A 9537-nucleotide genomic window follows, 5' to 3' on the forward strand; every position below is an offset into this window, starting at 1 on the left:
GTAAGTGCATCGCTCCAGCAGTTTATCTCAGAATTTTGCAAAGTTATTTGATGAATGCAAAGGTACAACAGAAGCTGTGGAAGCAGACTGTTGAGCACACACGATGCTGTGGAAAGTTGTGCAGAATTGCACTGCTGGCTGGGGTTGACCTGCTGGGTTTGGGTGCCCTGTCAGCCCTGCAGCCAGGAGCGAGGCTGAGAGTGGTGCAAATAGGGTGGGTGGTTGGCCTGAAAAGCAACCTAGCGCCCTTAAGCAGCTGTGCCCACTGACGATTCACTTGGTGCAAGCACTTTGCACATTGGCTGCATCGTGGCTGAGCATGCTGTGTGGGTTTGCCTCCTCTGGGCAATGGGAGATGCTGGAGTGAAGCTGGAATGTCAGGGCCCAGCAGATGGGTCAGGCAGGATGGCAGGGGCTCACTCCCACAGGGATTTGCCTGTTTGCATCCTTCAAGGTAAGCTTGGGAAGCCTACCACAGAGAACATGTTATCAGGCTAAAAACATATCTTGTGACTCCTTAAAAAGAGCCTGTCAGGGATCCCAGCAGCCCTCAGTGGCCACAGAGGTGTTATGCTGGAGTTGAAGGGTGCCATGCTGGAGCTGAAGGCCCAAAAGCGGAACGCCTGCAGCATCCCAGTAGCTCTTGTAGTAACACACAGGTGCTCCTGTAAGGCCGTGCCAAGACAGGGAAGCACCACGGGGCAGAAATGGCTACGACTGCACCAAGTGATGGATCACCCCCATCCCTATGGCAGCCCCAGGCCCATAGCCACCCCCAGGTGGAGTTGCTGCCCCAGGGGCTGAGGGCTGCCAGAGCCAGGCGGCGCCGCCATCGGCCCTTCTTCCCCTCCCCTCACAGATGAGCGTGCCAAGAGCAGCAGGTGGGTACAAAGGAAATTAAACGCCGCTATTAATTTACATGAACCAGTGAAGCGTGGGCAACGGGAGCAGGAGACAAGGAGATGGTGATCAGCGTGAGCAGCAGGTTTTTACGTGGACCAGGCTCACATTACAGAGATCCCCCGATTGCGGGGCTGACCCGGGGCTGCTGCTGCCTTCTGGTGACCTGATATGCCCAGGAGGGAGAGCTGGGCTGGGCCGGGGCCAGGGCTGTGCGGGGCACCCAGCCTTCCTGTGCCACACAAAGGCCGTGGGATTCACTTCATATTTCTTAAATGCACACGTGGATTTAGGCTCTATTTTGCTCATTTCAGAAGCAATCTTTTTTCCCCTTTGCCCTGGGGTTGCCCCATTTTGCAGAGTAGCCTGCTGGGGCCAGGCCTCTTCTCAGCCCTCCACCAGAGTCCTCCCACTGTGAGGTGGGTTAGTTAGATAGAACAGAATCTCAGAATCATTCAGGTTGGAAAAGACCACTAAGAACATCCAGTCCAACCCCAACCCATCCCCACCATGCCCACTCACCACGTTCCTCAGTGTCACATCTTTACATTTCTTGAGCCCCCCAGGGACGGTGACTCACCTCCACCTCCCTGGGCAGCCTGTGCCACTGCCTCACCACTATTCCTGAGAAGAAATTTCCCCTCACACCCAACCTGAAGTTAGTCAGCACCCAAAGCTGGCAGACACAGGACACAGTCCAGTGCTGTGCTTGGAGCCTTTCTGGAATTGCTTCAGGGAAAGGAAAACATCAGCATGATAAAAATGGAAAGCGTAAGCATGGCACAACATGCAGGGAAGCAGGATCATTACCCTACTAGAAGCCTTCACTGCGATCTTATTGAAACATAACTCGCCCATCCCATCTTCTGCCACTGGGAACCAGTCTGTGGGATAACAGCACCTGGTACCTGCCAGTGCATGTGAATGAGGGAAAGCAAAGCAGCAGCAGACATGTAGTCATACACACGGAGAAGCCAAGAAACACGTGTGTGTACGTAAAGTTATGTTATTACCCTGCCTGATCCGAGCAGTGAGGAGCTGAGCTCTGAAACCTGGACGCTGCTGGGAGAACACGAGGAAGGGAAGCGCTGCTCTGAGCTTCCTGTCCCGGGGAGCAGGCTGAGCTCCTCCATGATGGCTGCCCGTGGGTCTGCACCCCCCACCTCCTCTCCCTTCATTGTACAACACCCAGCAGGCAACACACAGCTCCTTCGCACAGACATATCAGCAGACCTGTATTGATGGCAACCTCCTGCCTGCTATCCCAGCAGTAACAAAGCCCTTTCCAAGGTGAAATCTTCCCTGCTCATCCCTATGGTCAAACCCCCATGGTGTTCACCAGAGGCACTGTTTCTACCCTGTAAGCGTGCCCCCAAAGATATATGATGACAAAATCACTTTCCCCTTCCCCCCAAATTCAAGCTGCTAAAACACACTGCCTTGTGCAATTCCTTCTCTGCAGCGCGGTAGCACATTCACTAGTGAACCTGAACACTGACAACAAAACCAATAAGACATAGTGGGCAGCACTAGATAAAGCCCTCAAGAGCATTTTGCACATGAAAGTGCCTCATTACCTCTCATGGTTAGAAACAAAGTAAACAAGCTCTCCTAGAAGGCTGCTTCCAGGCGCAGTCACTGCAGAGGCACTCCAAGTCTGGTGAGTGGCAAAACGCACAGACAGCAGGGCTCCCTGCAGCACTACAGCAGGCACAGCCCAGGCACCGCGGCAGCACCGAGGCTCGGCAGCAGCCTCGGGGACCACCACAGCATCTCCCTCTTTCAGCAGGTTTGGCCAAGGATTTCAGATGCATATGGCATCTACGGGCTCACATGTAAGTGCTGTGATGATCTATCCACACAAATCTCAGCCTGAGTAGCCAGCATGTGTGACAGCAATGTGACCAACACAGAAGTTTTCAGGGTTTGGTATTCCCAATAATTCAGGTGTCCATCCACTCAAGTCCCTTATTTACCAGTTCCCATTTTCTCCTTCAGGAATGATTTATTCTCAGCAATACCTGATCACAGTGTTCATGGACAGTAACTCGGTTACAGGTGGGCACCACAAACAAAAGTTCTCTGAGAAATGAAATCGGTGCCGTCTGACCATTAGTAAGACCGATCATCGAATGAATAGTGATTCTTCAGGTCAACATTAAAACCCATTTATTCAGGCTTTTGTGCAGGGTGCACAATTCATTGCAGTTACGTATACACAGTATGCACGTTCTAATAGCATACAAAAGGCAGATAGCAACAGGTTCTTACACTGGAAACGTATGTACAGACATAGCAAATCGGTAGTTTTACATTAAAAAATACCTGACAGTATTCCTGCATCATCAAGGCTATTAGAAATGGCGTAGAAAACCAATAAAACTTGGAAAGTATCTACCCTCATTTCACTCTACCCAGGCTGGATATGGTCAGACGCAGTGGTCAAAGCCTTCAAGTTCCCCAGTGCTCGGCAGGGTCACATCACCGCCCATCTAACACGTTCCATCACATGTCAAAGATTAATACATCAGTATTGGCTCCTGTTTTACGGGGGAAAACAACTTCAGTACTTCTAAGAGCTCATTTTCTCCCAGGAAAAGACAACAAAGGAAAGATTTCTAGAGAGCATGAGAGAACCAAACATTAACGAGATGTTGGAACAGTGCTTCCCGGTCCGTCCCGAAAAGTCTTGGTGGACCAGGCAGCACCTAAGGTAAAGTGCTGAAAACTGTCCAGATTTAGAGGCGCAACAGCAGGCCTTGGCTGACCCCAGGTCTTCTGTTGATCTCTACCTCGTTCCTATCCTAAGGGCTGCAAGAGATCGTACTTTTGTAACCTGTACAGAAAGACACAGAGAAATCAAGCAGATTTAGCAAAGATAGAAGCAAAAGCAAGAAATAGAATTACGTAGCAACATCAACAGAGCCCTGTTCACTCCCTGTAACTGCTGTGAATTAGCACATTCCCACATTCCGTGTCTGAATGGATTTTGTTTCAAAGATGTGAGCAGAAAAAGGGAGCGTCAGCAAAGAAAGACCGAGGAAAGGCGTTGTTCCTGTAGCCAAGTCCCTGCAGGAACACGGAGAACCTGACTTCACCAAATTTCAGCACAGAAACCAGGTCCAACTTTGTTCAACAGCCACATGTCAGAGTCTGTTTTGTATACGTACCAGTAGAGCCTTAATACCAGACGTTCCCATTCCCATTACCCCAGCACCCCCCCGGGGGCGGTTCCGCAGCATTAGCTCACTAACACAGACAGCACATCACAGCTGGTGGGTCTGTGTTAGAACTGCTTCCACGGGTGGCTGAAACAGGGTGCGCTGTGCATAAACACCCAGTGCAGAGCACACGTCTGCAGAACATTCAGTCACAGCCACAACTATTTCAGCCAGCCCTCTGCACGCCACACAGGTGCTGCTTGCTGTGTGAGCTCTGTGGTGAATGGCTTTGCAGGAGGATGAAAACAAACAGGGAGGTAAACCTCAGTTTTATATCAAGGGCAAAACTGAACCCTACTCCCTCTGCACACTGTAATGCTTTAAGCTGTGTTTTTAAATGCTGTTAGCTTTGAAAAGCTTCATGTTAAAACCTACTCAAGATCAAAATTCATACAAAAAATACAGAACTTGCAGACTTCATCACAGTGCAGCCATGAGAAGGCCCGACGCCTTTAGAGATAGAGATGTACCCTATTAGAAATCTTCAGTTTCATCTTTTTACATCTACATATAAACACATACAAATACATAAATTACCAAGCTCAGTTAGTGCATGTACTGTTCCCTACAGTACTGTTCCTACCAAAAATAGTTCCATCCATTAGTTGATAGCAAAGCGAGGGGCAGCATCCCAGGCACAGCACAGCTTTGTACCATACTGGGGAAGAACACAGCTGTTTCACCCTTCAGTCCATGACCCAGGAGACAGAAGAATTACTGACAGGAAACACTACTGTAGAAAGAAACGTGTGGCGTTCTCTTCTCTGAGAGTAAGACAAGGTGGGAAGCAGGAATCGGTTCAGAAACTGGAAGAAATGTATATGAAATCAGCTGCATCATATAGAAGTCACTCTTAGAAAGAAGAATTGCCTTTTGATAGTCCACTATTAAAGTGAATGGTCAGGAAAGAGATTTTTTAACCCCTGCACACCTGCCATTACATTCTAAATGCATGGGCTGAAAAGCCATTGGGTGACTCCTCAAAGGCATCAGTGCTTATGTGCCAGCTTCCATCAGTGACCTGCAGCAGAGGTTTGAAGGCAGGTAAAAACACGGCCGTGACTCTTTCAAACAAGAATCTGCAGGAAAAGTTTTGTGAGTTCATGCTTCCTCCTTGTAGGTTCGTTACATCCACAACAACTGCTCTGTTGAACACTACAACTACAGCATCACACAACCATGCCTGGCTGCCCTGCTGTTTGAGCACTCATGCCCATCCTACCCAGGCTGTATATCAGGGAAGAGGTCTGCCCCAGAGGTGATGGGCATGGGACAGGCAGCCCACATGGGCAGGGGCAAGGTCCTGAACTGCTGGAGCCCAGGGAGTGTTTGTACAGCACTTTCAGACATACAGTCTGATTTTTGAGTGCTGCTATGTGGAGCCAAGGGATTGGACACAATGATCTCTATAGGTCCCTTCCAACTCAGGATACCCCATGATTCTATTCCAGTCCTTTCCCTTGCATAGCCCAGCCATACAGATGAGCTACACAATACATCTAAGTTTCCTCTCCCAGGTGCTCACAGAATCATAGAATGGCCTGGGTTGAAAAGGACCACAATGATCATCGAGTTTCAACCCCCTGCTATGTGCAGGTCGCCAACCACCAGACCAGGCTGCCCAGAGTCACATCCAGCCTGGCACTGAATGCCTGCAGGGATGGGGCATCCACAGCCTCCTTGGGTAACCTGTTTAGGCTCACAGTTGAGCCTCACGGGTAGAAACAGTGACTCGTATCTTCTCTGATTTTCTGAAAGCATTACTATGCTTGTTTTTCTGACATTTTTTGATCTCCAGAATGCTACTAGGAAATGTTATATAGTCAACACGTTTACTTCTTGTATAAGGTGGCACATATCAATTCACCACGCATGCCTGGTACAAGAACATGTAGCCAAAGTTAACCCAGAGATTATTCCAAGAAGCAGCAGAAGTAGTTCTGAATTTAAGAACTATGAGTTACCATGCTTTGTAGAAAAGATCCCAAAGGCAAAAGAAGAAAGAGTTGTGTTTTCAAATGATGCAGGGAAGTTTACCTGGCATTTGGGAGCACTGCTCACAAGAGAAGAGATCCAGGAAGTTAAAGCATGAATTAAACTGCACTATCAATTACAGGAAGCAAAGTAGAGGTGCAGATTAACAGTACAATCATTTCTGCTTCAGAACTTTTCTGATGTGCGAACCTTGCTTTCCCATCCCAAATCCATAGAACACAGAATCCATTCAAACACAAATTGATTTATTCCCAGTAACGAAGACAGGACAGACCAGTCTGTGATCCCTGGACATTTTTACTTGCACATTCTGGACTTAGAATCATGGAATTGCTCAGGTTGGAAAAGACCTTAAAGATCATCAGTTCCAACCACCACCTGGCCATGTTACTTACTGCGTCGAAGATCAAAGTGCACTTGGCAGAAAAGCTTTCAGCTTCAGCCCTGATGCAAATGAACTGGCAATACGACTGTAATTACCATATTCATAGAGATTAATTAATTAGAAGTGTTGCTTAGATAAAAGTAAACCTAGACTATTTCAACTCATCAAGATAACATACTTTAAGGAAACATTTGACAGAAATCAGCCTTCTACTGGAAGCTCAGTTTAGCAGAAAACTACTGATGTTATATAATAAGATGTTAAATCTTGTATCAAATTAATGAAGAAATGGGGGTGATTAAGAAGTACAAAAGCTGAGGCCATGAGGAGCTGCAGACCTGATAAGCAGAACTCTGTGGGATCTCATATGCAGTCTCAGAGCCTGCCGTGAGATCACTGCTTCACATGGGGACACGTGGGATTCACGCTGCTGGGACAAGCAGTGGGGCAGCAAGAACAGTGCACGCACACAGCACATCCTGCAAAATCAGAAGTGCTCTAAGGCAGAACTATCAGACTGCAGAGCACGTCTTCTGCTGAAATTTAACCAGCTATACAGCGGTCAGGCTGGGTACACGAGGTTTTAAAGAACTCCTGAGATCTCTCAGTGCTGGGCAGCAGGCTTCCTACAGGCCTTCAGAAATTATTCAGACAATAGCAAGCCCTCTGATGTACACAGGATAGCTTTAAACAAACAAGAGCCATGTAGCTGTCCCACCTCTGAACTTGATGCCTTTCCACCGGATCCACTTCTCCACAGAGCACACAGAACTTTAACTGTTACGCACACACACGCTAGGAACCTTTGCATCACTCAGGCCATCTCTTTTGATGTGCATTTCCACCTCCCCTTGTTTCTTCTGCTGCCTGACGCCTACTGCTGTGAACAGAAACTGACACGTTGCTTACCAAAGCCAACAGAAGCACCTAATGGGATCCCAGAGGTTCCAGACATTCCATTCCTTCGCTAACTCTCCCTCTGCTATGAGCCATGTAGCCATAAGCTATTTCCTCCTGAACGTCTGGAATACTGCAGGCACTGCTGCGAGCACAGCGATCTCTTACTGACAAGAAATGTGGTGCTTTGGAGCTTTGAAGGAAGCAGATGTTATTGTTTTGGGGGACTTTGTTTTTGTGAGTCTACTCATGTTAAATGAAGCTTCTATGTTTGATAATGTCGGCACTCCCAGGGAAGGAAAAAAAGCCAAAACTCCAAGTTTCTCTAATCTCACTTCAAAAGAACGTAGAGCCTACAGACAGTAAACTGAACAAAGTGACAGACTCTGCAAACGAAAAACCTCAGTCAGCTGGCCTACACTTACAGATCTGAGCTCAGCTCTATCAGATGGAAAATGCAAACCCTAACAAATCAGTTGCTGAATTCGCTAAATAACTCTCACAGTGAATTTACAGATGCTGCAAGAATACATGGAGGAGTCCCTGACACAAATGAACAAGCCTTCAGGTTAACAATCCTAATTCATCACATGCTATTTCTGTTTTAATAGCCATCCTTTTCTCGGTCACATCCACCCTTCACTATGACACTGCCCCCTCCAGCCCTGAGATGCTCCTTGCTGCTGACTGGCTCCCAAACCCAACCAAGTGCTGGGCAGGGAGCTGCTGCAGCGCCCCTTGGGCAGAGCACACAGTGCCCAGCAGGCACCCAGCAGGGCGGGCAGCCAGAACCACCTCCTCACCCAGGCTGGCACAGCACAGCAGGTGGGAGGCAGATCCTCTGCACCTCTAACACGGCTAGCAAATATGCTCAACGTTAAAAAAGTCTGTCTGTGTATTAATCTATTAACACTGACCACATTTTCCTGAAACATTTTTATCCAAATACATCACACTATTGGACAATTTCTACAAATAAAGTGAACACCGTATCAGATTCTTTCAAAAGGAAGATATTTAGTTTCTTCTGTTGGTTCTCCTACCCAAAAAGCACTTATGAATGTCATCAACCAGCTGATTCCATGGGTCTCCCTCATCTCCATTAAACCCTCCAGTTCTTGAAACAAATTCAGTGTCTAAGGAGAACTGAAGGTTTTCTGTATTTTCCACGCATAAAGACAGAAAATCATGCTTGTATGGAAGCTCACTTTCAAAAGCAAGATTGTATTAGTGTGGCTTGTAAATAGTAGCACTGTTCTATGTTGTTTCCTCGAGCACACACCTTTAAGACACGCTCTCAGAGCACACACCTCCCCTTCCAAGCACAACATCAGTTACATTCCCACGCAGAAGCTAACAGATGAGAAACTTGAATCTAAGGAGTCAGCAAAAGGGGGCTCCAAGGAGGAAGTATACAACTAATACCAAGCACAATTAAATGTATCAAGTGCTTTAATTTATCACAACAATTCTACTACATAGAGTAATAAAAAGGGTTATGTGCTTGCATTTAAGTGCAAGGGCAAATGCAGATGGAATAAAACGTCACCTGAAAGGAGGTCTAATTTAGGTGAGATCTGCTTAGCAGAGTAAATTGCACACTTCATACAGAACTGTTTCTGCCCTTCTGTGAGGGCAGCAGAGGGATGAGAAAGCACAAATCTGCCACTACAAGAATGCAGGCCCTGTGTATATTTGACAGCATTGCCTACCATGATGTGTAGAGTCATAAAAAAAAGTTTCTTCATGTTTAAGACAAGACACTGACTTATAATTAAACTTAATTTACCCTGGAGCTAAACAACGTGTAGGCAGTGATTGAAAGTTCTCACATTACTCATCTGGCTCTTATGTGGCCAAATTACTCTTCAACAGAACCCATTTGCTCTGATAATTCAAATCTTGCTCTGACTCAACAGCCACCAGTGCATCCTCCCAATTGTATGTGTTGACTTTGTAAGTGGAATGTCATTCCCTAAGGATACAATTTAAGAAATTTTACATTTCAATTGGACTGACCTGTGAAACAAAAGACTGATTACCAACACTTCTACACTGCTCTGGAAAAAGCTTAATACATTCAGCAGAGCTGTTTGGGGAAAAAAAAAGTGCATTAAATAACAACAGACCTCAGAGAAA

The sequence above is a fragment of the Lagopus leucura genome, unplaced genomic scaffold, assembly GCF_019238085.1.
Source record: "Lagopus leucura isolate 7727_CA_CO unplaced genomic scaffold, USGS_WTPT01 Super-Scaffold_100001, whole genome shotgun sequence".
In the NCBI taxonomy this organism is placed as follows: Eukaryota; Metazoa; Chordata; class Aves; order Galliformes; family Phasianidae; genus Lagopus; species Lagopus leucura.